We start from the raw sequence: 12,026 nt of genomic DNA, 5'->3' as shown, positions 1-12,026 counted from the left end.
TCCTTCCCACATTATTCCTGATTTCCAGTGAGATTGCCTAAAGGAAATCTTGAGAGGGAAACTATGGACATAAAAAAAAACCAGGCAGAGTAGGGATTTGCCTTTGCGTGAAAGCCCTTTGGTCTGGTTTGTTTTTCCTGGAATGAAACTTTCATTGGTCTCATTTGTGTTCATCTCAGAAACATTTCTTGAGACAGAAATGTATAGCTCCCCACCTGGCATTGCTTAGATCTCCACTGCCACTTGCTATGGGGGCTTTCACGCCACAAGAGAACAGCGCTGCTGCTCAGGCACCTTGCAGTGCAGGCACCACTGCAGCAGGGCCCAGGCCCAAGGGGGACCCACTCTGCAGCTTCCCTCCTGGGTGCAGGGTGGGACCTTCATGTCTGGGCCCCATGGACCCTGTGTCCCCAGAAGAGGTGTCCTGCTGAGACCCAACAAGCTCACCTGGGAGGGTACAGCCAGACTGCTCACATGCCCAGCAGCTGTCTTTGCTCTTCTAGGTAGACCCATGGCTGCTGACACCTTCCTTGTGCTAAGCTGGTTTTGTACAAACATGAGCCTGTTTCTTTTATTCCTGCTTTTATCCATGATGTTGAGTTCTGCAGAGAGGAGAAACAACCCTGTGTTTCTCATTCAGTGTGACAGACATGACCATTAAGAAAAGCTTCTCTGACAAATCCATTATGGAACACAAGAGCAAGCACTACATGGTAGCTTTCACTTGGGGACTTTGCAGAAGCTGTGTGCCAGCTCACACAGTAACTGCACCATGTCTAACACAGCACTAGTGCCAGTTTGCCGGGAGAAATCTCTCTTAAAGCCTATTTTGTCTCAAATCCCTCAGAATTAAGTCGAACAGCTGTTCCACAACATACCAATGTTAGACGTGCACTTGAGCTTCTACCATGGACTGCTCTACACTGGTGGTTGGGCATTCACCAACAAATCAAACAAATCTAACACTTCATTTGATTTTCCTGTTCCTGGGTATGTTTGGGTTTTTTTTAATCATATTTCTTAAAACCAGACCTCCTCCCTCCATTAACTAGTACCTCTCATTCACACCCTACCTTCCGAAACTCCAGCTGAATTTATGCACCAATGAAAATGTATTCCTCTACACTCCTTCCAGGATAGCTTTGCAAATCCCAGGTTACACTTTTAAAACAAATAAATAATTTTTTTAGCAGGTTGCGTTTAACACCTGCTATGAAGATTGCAAAACCATTCCTATTCTACCTATGACTCAATTTTCTCACACTCATAACTCAGAAAATATTTGCCTCTGGGTTTAATAGCTTCCATATTCTTTTCTGTCTGAAGATGTATCGTTAAATATTATTACTACTGGAGGTATGTTTGGGCAATATCTTTCAGCTGTATTTGAATTAAAGGGAGAGAGAAGAGGAATTCTGACCAGATGCACTGTTTTTGGAAGACGAGTTACAAAGAACCAGCTGGTCTGAGCTAGCTTCCACTGAAAATTATACCTTTAGGAAAGACTAAGGTAGGAGAGAAAAGTTCAAAGACATTAGGGAGTAACTACTGGGCCTGCTGTAGCAGCCACTGACTGTCTTGCAGCCAAACAAGGATTCATTCAGCTCTATGCAGGTTTGTGCCAGCTTATTACCCAGCTGTACTGACCCAATAGGCCAGAGAATGCTTGCAGCAGCCTGCATAGTGGGACTGTAGCTCTTCCAGGGAAAGGGGCATACCCCAGCATCCATCAAAAATCACAATGAAATCCAATACAGTAAAACATCAACATTAGGAACTGAAAGGAAAAAGAAATCACAGAAAAACCCATCAGACTTGTGTCTTGTCAATCCTGGCCACAAACACGACCATCCTCTGCAATGATTTCTTCTTGCTAGCTCATATTGCTAGCACATATCCTCTGCCACAGATTCTGCTTTTGCAATGTGAGCTGGTGGGATGGGTGAAGCTAAATGGAGGGCTAAGAGGGGAACCTCTCCACCATATAAAATCCGTACGTTCTCTCTCTCAAAGGAGCTCTGTGCAGGCAAAATCTCCTACCTATGGGAGCTCCCGTGGGTGTTAATGGAGAGTTTCTCCCTGACACACACATCTGAACTGCCTCACTGCCATACCTGAGCAACTTGTACATTTTGCTTTGATTAACCTACCCTCAAAACTCTTCTGTGCTGCCTTGTGCCTGCTAGAGAGGGAAGAAGAGGTTGGGGCAGCTGCTGAGGTTGCTTTTCAAGGTCCCCAGGCTCTGCCTCACACCAGCTGGGGGGGGCAAAAGTGCCCATGCAAGTGCCTCAGGGCTGCCGCCCTTAAATCACCAGCTGGCTGTCCCAGCCTGGAGCAGAGCTGCTGTCTCCACAGTGCAGAGACTGAAGGTTGTGTCCAGTCTTTCTATTGCCTTCCTGTTGAGAAAATTGCTGCCTATCCAGATGTTGCTCTCCAAGTGTCAAGGACAGCCCTGTGCTCACTTTGCCCCCTTCCCAGCAGCCAGCCTTTATTAAAGCACTGACTTGGATCTCAGTCTGGTGCTGTGAGCTGCTATGTGAAGCCAGCTAGAGGATAGGTTACCCAAGGCATGAATTCACAGGTGACTTTAAGCACAAATAGTCAGACATAACGCCACAAAATAAAACTATGGAATAATAACAAAATGTGGCTTTTCAAGTCCCCTGCCTTTTTCAGGGGAGCAACTTAGGGTGTTACACTCTTACAGAAGTTAGTTAAAATTGGAACAAATAAAGATCCTAAACCAAGCAACACTTCATATGCAAGTATGAGGCCTGATGCAGTGCTCAACTGAGTCAAGAGAAAGATGCGTATTCAGTTCCCTAGGTCATAGTAAAGCATGCTTTTACCAGAACATGGAGTCTGATTTACACATTTTCACATGGTATTTTGCTATAAAAACTTTTCATTATACCTGCCTGAAGCTTTCTCTCCTAGATTTACTACTTATCAGTGTTTTTTTCCTGCACTGACAGAGACAGACACTGTCTGAGGAGTCATTATTTCTCATACAAGTACACAAAACTGGTAAGTGTTTCAGGTTTGATGTTACAGCACTCACTGTCACCTTGGTATCTGCTGCTGCCAGTTATTGTCTTCACAAGCTCTTTGTCAGAGCGGTTTCGTTTTTGCTGGAAGGCTTTCAAGTTCTCTTTGTGACTTGAAATCCGCATCACACATAGGCATGCAGGCATGCACACACACTGCTTTAAATATCATAAACAAATGATACCATGAGCCTTTCCAAAGCATCTTAAAGAGCTCTTTTCTTTCATAGGATGATGTATGTGGATTTTTCTGAGGATGCCTCACGCACTGTTTTGGGGATTTTTTTGTTTTTTAATAATAGGAAATAGGTGTTTCCTCAAAGCCTCAATTTTGAAATCTGGAGTGTGGGTTCTTCAGTAGGTGTGGCAGCATGTGGGTATTCTCTCCTGTTTTTAGAACTCAAGTTGCTATAACAACCCATGGCATCTGTTCAACCCACTACCTAAGAGGCCCCTTTCTTTATTTCTTCTTTTCTTTCTTTCCTTTTGGGCCTCCTATTCTTCTGAAGTCAAGTGCTCTGCTTTGATTTTTATTTCAGGAGCTAGCTTATGCTCCAATGTCTATATGCAGAATGAGATGAAAGAAGACAAAATCTGTGCTGAAAAGATCACAACTTTGGGAGAATATCAGGGTGAGTAGGATGAGTTCAGGGCTGGGCCCTGTTCCTGCTGAAGTAAAGACCCACTGGTTCCTGCTGTAAGCCTGACATTCACTGCCCTGGTTTATGAAAGTGGGGGTATCCCTGCTGAATGACAGAGAAGTGATGGACACTACCAGGGAGCCACTGGCAGAACAAGAGCCAACAGATGGACAATGAGTATAACTTGCTCTGTCTAATTATTATGTTTCCTCCTTATCAGCTGCTTTCTTCCCTTCTGGAGAAAATTTAGATTTTTATTAAAATGGATTGCAGGAGGGAGAATAAAAGAGACAGAATTTCATTCATTCATACCAGAGCAGCAGTGGCACACAGGCTCTGGGGTTTGGATATCCCACTCTCCCTGTGGGTTAGCTGCACAGATTTCATGCTTCAGGATACAGCACTGCCTGTGAAAATAAAAAGAGCTTGTCACTGGTAGAGTCCTTGGCTGCAGTGCCACTGGGGAAGCTGTAGTTCAGCTACAGAGTCCTACACATGGAAGAAAACGGGAATGTAGCTATAGTTCTTGTGAAGTAAACAGGACACTGGTTTCAATGGGAATATTTCTGATTTAGGATGAAACATTCTGTCTGTGAGTTTTTAAAAATACTTAGGATTTTCTATCCACAGAAATAAATTTCATTAAAACCTTTGTTTTCCACAAGAAAAAAAAAAAAAAGCGCTTTTCACTAAACATTAGCATTTTCTCATCAGCACGGCTCCAAAATGCTACTGCTGTCAGTCAGCTGCTAGCGGTGCTGGGCACACCATGTCTGTCCAGCCCCTGTAGCCCCCTGGTTTGTCAGAAACTAGAAACTGATGTGGCATTTCTTAGGGCCTCAGGCCAAGCTGAGTGTCTCAGAAACACTGCAGCAGTGTTCACAGTAACGTGCAGAGTGACAACTCTCCCATATGTGATTCTGGACACAGGTAACTTGTAAATGAACTGAGGTATAAGCTGTCCTGTCCTGACTCACATACACCTCTGAATTCATGCCTCCAAACCAAGGCACTGCTGATGAATGTGCTCAGAGCTATAGACAAGGATACAAAGCTCATTGTGGGCAGGATTTGCAGGCTTTTGGATGCCACGTGAGGTCTGTAGGAAGCCAAGCTCCTTGTCTCATGCGGCCAGCCCTGTCTGCAATGAAGCTTTCCAGCAAAGAAAGCTCATACAGGTAGCAAGAAGCCTGGTGCTGGTGTGCTGGAGTGATGTAACATGTCAATTCAGCCTCAGCCTCTCCCCACCCCACGCCAGATGCTGAAGGCAAGAGTTCGCAGGGACGGTAGGCTCAGCAGCAAACATGGCTGAGCCACACAGGCAGGAAAAGGTGGCTCTTGGATCAGTGCTGGGGACAGGAGATGGCTTAGACCCATCCCAGGGACTGGGAGGATGGAAAGCCTCCAGAGAGATCTGTCCTCCTCAGTCTCTCCTTCTTCCTGCCACCACTAGACCTAATCTTAACCTTCACTTTTACCTAAATACAAAGCAATATCTTTACTTACTAAAGAGAGGCAGACATAGGCAAGGTGTCCTTCACCTCACTTAAAGACTTTGAGGGCTAATAAGTAATCCCGTGCCATGAAAACTCCCATGAGGGGCAAGCAACCTGGTTTCCCATTTGTCTCAGGAAGCATGAGATAATTTTCTCTGAAATCACACCTTTCTCCTTCAAAGCTTCTGTGTATATTTGGTAACTTTTACATATGTCATTTCTGTACAACAGCCACAGCTCCCACCTGGAGTTTTGCAACATTGTCCACATGTTACCTTTCCTGCAGGATATAAATGTGTTACTGATACTATTTTTGCACAACAGAGAGAAAATGAGAGGTAAAAAAAAAAAAAGTAGAAGGAATGAAGTTGCATGCCAGCTGCCAAACTGGGGCTCACCTTCCACTGGAGAAAAGAGAATGAAGAAGAGCCACCTTTCTCCTTTACTTTGCAAATGCACAGAGGCATCCTGTCACAGGGATGAACACCAACCATCCTGAGCTGCCAGCAATCCTGTTGCTGGTCAGGGTCCTGAGGACCTCACTCCCAGCAGGTAGGTCTCTGAGGTTCAGCAGCTACAGTGCAATAACACTGAAAGTAGACCTTCATTCACCCACAGTCATCAACAGCCTTGGCACTGGCGGTACCCACTCTTTCTTTCCTGTAGTCTGAAGGCAACAAAACATGTGGGCATCCCCACTGAGATTCCAGCAGGATATCTGTAGAAATGGTTAAAAAGAACTGGAGAAATACAGAACCAATTGCAGCTATTGTAGAGATCATGTAACTCAAAGTGGAATGGGAAGGGAAGATCTCAGTGTCAGGCAGGAGCCAATGTGCCAGCTCCAAATCAAGAGCCAAAGAGTGACTGCAGATGGGTTCATCCTGCAAATACTTCCTAGTGACACCAGGTATCACAGTGCGGCACATGAATCCTCAACTTTGTAGGATTCGTGTGCTCACCAGGTGAGGATAGCCGTGCACAAGTACTCCTGAGTAGAACAAAACTGGCCTAAGTATTGAAACCATGTCCAACAAGCATATATCTGGTTCTTCTCTGTGGGATGATGACTCCCTTTTAACATCCTTCAGTGTTAACCCTGGGTTGCAGTAAAACATCACAGTTTAGCCTTTCTACACTGGTATACATCAGCTTTGCAGAGCCGGTGTTCTGTATAAAGGGTGTAATAAACCATTACAGTGTTCCTGAAGACTGGTTATTGGAGAGGCAGGAATCTCAAGATTAGTCTAGTGGAAAACACAGACATACCTGATTTTTTTCCTGCACACTTCTTATTTGACTTGCACTCTGAGAAATGCTAGTGTCACTAAAAGGTAACACCTGAATATTTTAAATGGACACATTTATTTCTATTCTACTTTACCAAGAGTTCTTCTTACTCGTTTGGGTAGGAGAGAGGCCACGTAGGCATCTGTTCACTTGTCAACATTCTCTAAACCCCAGGATTAATAGACTACTACTGTGAAGCCCAATCAGGAGATGATATAGCTAGAGTCAGACTTTACTGCAACTTAATGCTCCTATCACAGTAATATGATCCGATCCAGAGCCCTCATTTCTGGGTGTAGGTTATAAACAACTGAAATAAAGATTTCTTTCATTGCAGACATGGCAATTTGATCCCAAATGACCAATGTTCCGTATGAAAAGTCCAATAACCAATGCTGTGAAATACCTTTTAAAGCTTCATTTCAAACTTTCATACTAGGTTTTCATCCCCATTCTGCCAGAGTTCAAATCCAGACAAGTCTACCCATCTTTTGGTCATATCTCTGCATTGATACTTGGAAATCATAGATCTAAAATGACAGTTCTGTCACTTTTTCTATGTTGAACTAAAATCCTGATGCAAAACACTCCAATCAATATGGCTCTTTTCCAAATTAGGATCCAGGACTGGGGCTCAAATCCACTGGCTGCAGGGGAAGGTGTTCCACCCTGACCATCAGGCAGAATTACAGATTCCCAGAACATTTTGAGTGTTTGGTACTTTGGTATCATTTTGAGCTTTCTGCAGTAGGGTTCAGTGGCATTAAAGCCTGGACTCTTCCATATGTGTAATCAGCATTGACAACTTGTTAAGTAATTCTTCTGAAACTCAGCAAGGCGAACATAAGAGATTGCCTGTGTTCCTTGTGCAGGTTGGGACCACATGCAGACCACGAGATGTTTAAAAGTATTTTCATTAGGCAGCATTTCCAGCTATACTGCTAACAGTGTTCAAAATGGAAAGCAATTCTCTTCCTGGCAACATTTCAGAAGATCTAAAATGCATCATTCTAATTACTGCCTGACAAATAATCCTGGAATGCTAGCTAGGAAGTTTGAAGTGCAGACAACAGATATATTATCATCACACTGGTATACTGAACTTTTTATGATGTCTAATATCTCTAAGTTATAAATGAATGAAAGCATCTTTTGCCACTGGTGGAGTGCAGCCCTCTAGCACGCAAACTGAAGGTTCAGATGTTAGTATGACACAGCTATAAACCCAAGGTCATTTTGTGGTAAAACAGTCCAGAAGAGGTGCCAAATCTGTCTTCAGACTACTCTTGATCATTCTGGACAGTGATTTAATTCACTCTTTCCAGAAATTCATAGAATTAAATTAACTCTTTGCAGTTCTGTTTTTGTCACAGAGGACTGCCTAATCTCAGGAAGATTGGAGTTTCCTCTGTCAAGCCCACACATAGATCTGCTGTTCCGAGCAGCAGAGCTCAATTCAAACTTCTTCAGAGGTCTGAATAATTAATTGCCACCCCCAACCCCCCCCCCCCCCCCCACCCCCTTCCCAGGTTCCTGGCAGCATCTGGGATCTCCACATTCCAAAATACCAACAGTGTCTTTGTCCTCCTCATGCACACAGCCCCACTGTGGCAGCTGAGAGTATGCAGAGACTTCACTGGGCTGTGGGTATGCCTGCCTTGGCTGTTGTTCGAGGAAGCTTCCATGCCAACTTTTCTAAGCATTGTCTGTCACTTGTATGAGGTGCACTTAACATGCAGAGTTGATTTAAAGCCACAGCCTAAGTGAGCCCAAGTGAACGAGTGTGATTCACATGTCAGGAGATCAAAAGTAGTTTCGAGTGGGAAAAGCAGCCATTAGGAGAGGTAAGAAAGTAAAGGCAGTTCCCTGTGTCCCTGCAATGCCTCTACAGTCATGAACTGAGCTGAATAATGTAACTGAAAATTGTGCTAGCTGCCATCTGTAAACACCTCTGGCGGTTACTGCTTATCACCCAGGCTAGCAATGTGGACGGATTTCATGGTATTCAATTAATTTAAACCCCCCTCTCTCTTCTCTCTCTTCCTCCCCCCTCCTTTCTAAGAAATAGCTATTTGACATAAACATCTTTGTTTGGCATATCATGAGATCTGCTGCTAATTATAATGCTGAACCCAGATGCTGGTGGAGGAAATTAATCTACGTCCTGCGTAGTTTGTTGGGCTTGTTTTAGTAGATTTGCCAAATATTTAGTGAAACCCTCATATGACTTTTATTATCTGGAGATAGATATTAAAGGGCCAAATACTGTTCTTATTCTCACTAGTGTAAACCTAGACAGTTCCATGGAGGGAAATAAATAAGGTTACATTACTATGGATTTACATAACATTAGTCTAGATTTACGGTACTGTAAATCCTCAACAGTCAAACTAGGAAGCTAAACCACAAATACTCCATCATCTAAACCTGGACTCTTAGCTGAAAAGCACAGTTTGGAGCTTGAGCGAAATGCCAGTATTCAACATTTATTTTGCTACATTGGCATACAAAAATCACTTTTATTTTACAAGTTGGCCTACAGAAAACACCTGTGGAATAACTAGCATCAAAATGATTCTGTTGAGAAAAGCAAAAATGTTTCATTGTAAAGCAGTTCAAGCTATGAGCTGCTCCAGGGGCCAAAAAGACTCATTTTCCTACTTGGTTCACTTGAGTTTCCCCCAACACCCCATAACATATCACCAGCAGAGGAAGACCACAGGTGGTGGAAGCTGTTTGTGTGTGCAGGGCAATCCCAAGGTGAGCACTGGCACTGGACATACAGACTGCACACGTGAAGTCCCTGGAGGCACCAAGAGCTCACTTGGACCCAAGGGAATTTCACACTCCCCCAAAGAAAAACATTTCAGTTCCTTTAGTAAAAATGGTCCAACCATAGAAAATACGCATTTCAGCTGCAGAAAAAATGACCATTTCTCTGTAGAAAAATGGGGTTTGCTAATTTCCCCTTTCCCCACCCATTTTTTTACAACATAATATTTTCCCGTTGCAAAACTGTGAGGCGGGGAAGCATCAAAATAACCGGTGTTTCCCACACAGAAGACAAATGTAAGCTTTCAGCTCTAAGCTTGAAACTAACCAAAAAACAAGCAAACAACAAACCTGGACAGCCTTTAAACCCCAAATCGCCAAAGTCAGTGTTCCCCAAACAGGAGCAAATCTATGTTGTGAAAAGCGTATTTTCCATGAGAAACACAACTGACAGAACATTTCCCACCCTGCTCACAGACAAAACTGAGTAAGCCAGAAGAGCATCCCTGTATGCCAGCTGACATTTAAGGCAGTAGTATCATTTAAGCAATGCAGATCTAAAGACAGGAAATTTCCTAAGGAAAAAAAAAAAAATAAGAACTTTGCTGAGAGATGATAACCTCTGGTGCAAAGAATGGCTGCTAATCCCAGCTGGACAGCATTTGCAGGAAATGCCATAGCCCTCAACTGTGGTGATGACTGTAGAAAGAAAACAGATATTTATAAAGTAAATAATATGAATTTTTAATTTAAATAGATATGCGGCTTCATCTATGGCATTTACAGTGCATCGTTAATTGTAGTTACCCCATTGGAAAGATACCTTTCAGAGAAGCACTAGGTCCTGCGATTACAAGTGTGAAACAGGCTGCTGCTATCAGAAGGGGCGGAGACCCCCATCAGTAAGACTCAATTTCCCATTTCATGGAACAGGCTGCACAGCCCAACTCACAAGTTAAGAGATCCTCAGGGATCCATGTAGATCAAAGTAATTTACAGGAGCCTGAGGCTAGCTGTACAAACTGAGCAAAGTCATGTTCTCAGCCTGACAGTAATTGAGTGGGACAGATTTTAGGCAAAACAAGTTCTTGCTTTGTGCAGTACTTGGAAGGCCTCCACAGTTTTTTCCTACACAGGTACAGTAAGCCAGGCAAGTTCTCTGTTGAGAGGAACTTCTTGTATTGCAGATTTGAAGACACTGCCACCAAATAAAAAACTTCAAAACATTTATTGTCTCTTTTACATCCTTTTCCTTGGATATTCTCTGTGGAGCTGTTTGCCACCTGAGTTTGCTCTGCATTTTGCCCAGACTACACAGGTTTAATTTTCAAATGTCTTTTCCAAGCCAAGAGGGGCAGAAGTAATTTGCTACATTAACAGGCAGGTTAAGTATCTTTCCAAGCAGCAGCAAATTCTTATCCTTTTTGACAGATGTGTCTGGAGCAGCAGAGGGTGCATTCACCTTTGATGTGGGTTTGGAGAGCTCCAGTGCTTTGTGTAGTCTTTTGGGCTAAAGCAAACACAACATAATTTGCCTTTCTGCAGCATGGTTCCAACTCAAGCTAGAATTTGGCAAAGCAAAACAATGCTAATAAAGCAAGTGTGAAGGAAATCCGAATATTCATGATTTGCGTGGCAACATCTTCTACAGTCCTTTGGACATTAGAGTAAAAATGGAACCTTAGACTTGCTTTTTTTCTCCTAGAAGCCCAGCTACATGTCACACCTTCCCAGTCAGCACCACCCAGAAAACAGAGTTGAGCCTTGCTTTCCAGAGGAAGGCCTTCAAGTAACACTTCATGCTGCAGCTACTCACAGGATTAACCTTTCTCACTGCACAGGGATCTGAGGGACAGAGGTTTCGACCCTTGAGGGCAGTGGTAAGAGCACAGAAGCCCCAGGCTATTCAAATGTACACCCCATACATTCATCAATGGAGTCAGGGTACAGAGGATGCAGTTTGCAAAACAGTCCAGTTACCAGTCTAGAAGGAAGGGAAGAGCTGGAGACAGCACAACCTCTTCCTTCTAAAATGCATCAGGGTTTCCAGAATCACAGAAATCACAGCAGAAATGTGGTTGCCACACATTTAAGAAACTGACTTCAGGTGGGCAACCTGCTCTGACAGATTTTGCATTAACACACCAAACTGTACTTGCTAACACTTCACATCAAAAAGCAGGTGCACGCATACATGCGCAAGCAGCACACCAGGACTCCAAGCCCTGATCCAGTTGGAGCTCGATCCAAGGAAGCATGGGACACTGCCAGGGTTCGAACATGAGGCTTGGCTCCAGAAAGGATGGGAACCACTAGACGACACACTTCTTTGGCACAGGTGGAGCCCAACCCCAGAGATCTGGAAGACAACCAAATACAGACAAGCCACTACAGCCGGCACTCAACACAGCTTCACACAAGCATCCTCCTGTAACCTTCTAGCTTTGCAATCATTCGCACAGTGAAATGGCAGTAGTAAGCTACAGTATGAGGAGTAATGCTTTCAGATATCAGTGTGATATATGGCCCTATGGAATAATACTTCATAAAGGTAAATATCCAGTTGTTCTTGTGGTACTCTCTTGATTGTCATTCAGCCCACAATGAACGCTATCAGTGTAGTAAGCTAATAGAATTGAAATGTTAACTAAGCTTATTGATAGTGCCCTGTATCTAGTCCATTATAATCTCTGCCTAGAGATTGTGGACTTCGTAATAGCTGGCAATAAAATATTTTTGTCCATAAAAAAGGAAGATAACCACTGCACATATACTTTGCT

The 12,026-nt window shown here is 43.5% G+C and overlaps 1 long non-coding RNA gene across 1 annotated transcript in view; it reads right to left on the bottom strand.

Moving 5' to 3' along the window:
• Positions 1-207: 207 nt before the first annotated feature.
• LOC133270997 (uncharacterized) overlaps positions 208-12,026 on the bottom strand; it is a 45,957-nt gene continuing 34,138 nt past the window's right edge. The window contains exon 3 of the long non-coding RNA XR_009743984.1: positions 208-602. This is a non-coding gene — a long non-coding RNA (uncharacterized LOC133270997). The remainder of the gene's footprint in view (positions 603-12,026) is intronic.

The sequence above is a fragment of the Pezoporus flaviventris genome, unplaced genomic scaffold (assembly GCF_033815535.1).
Source record: "Pezoporus flaviventris isolate CSIRO_AGI_PZ_B2104156 unplaced genomic scaffold, CSIRO_AGI_Pfla_v1 ptg000001l, whole genome shotgun sequence".
Classification (NCBI taxonomy): domain Eukaryota; kingdom Metazoa; phylum Chordata; class Aves; order Psittaciformes; family Psittacidae; genus Pezoporus; species Pezoporus flaviventris.
The sequence above is the reverse complement of the archived record's forward strand: the minus strand, read 5'-3'. Positions and strand labels throughout refer to the sequence as shown.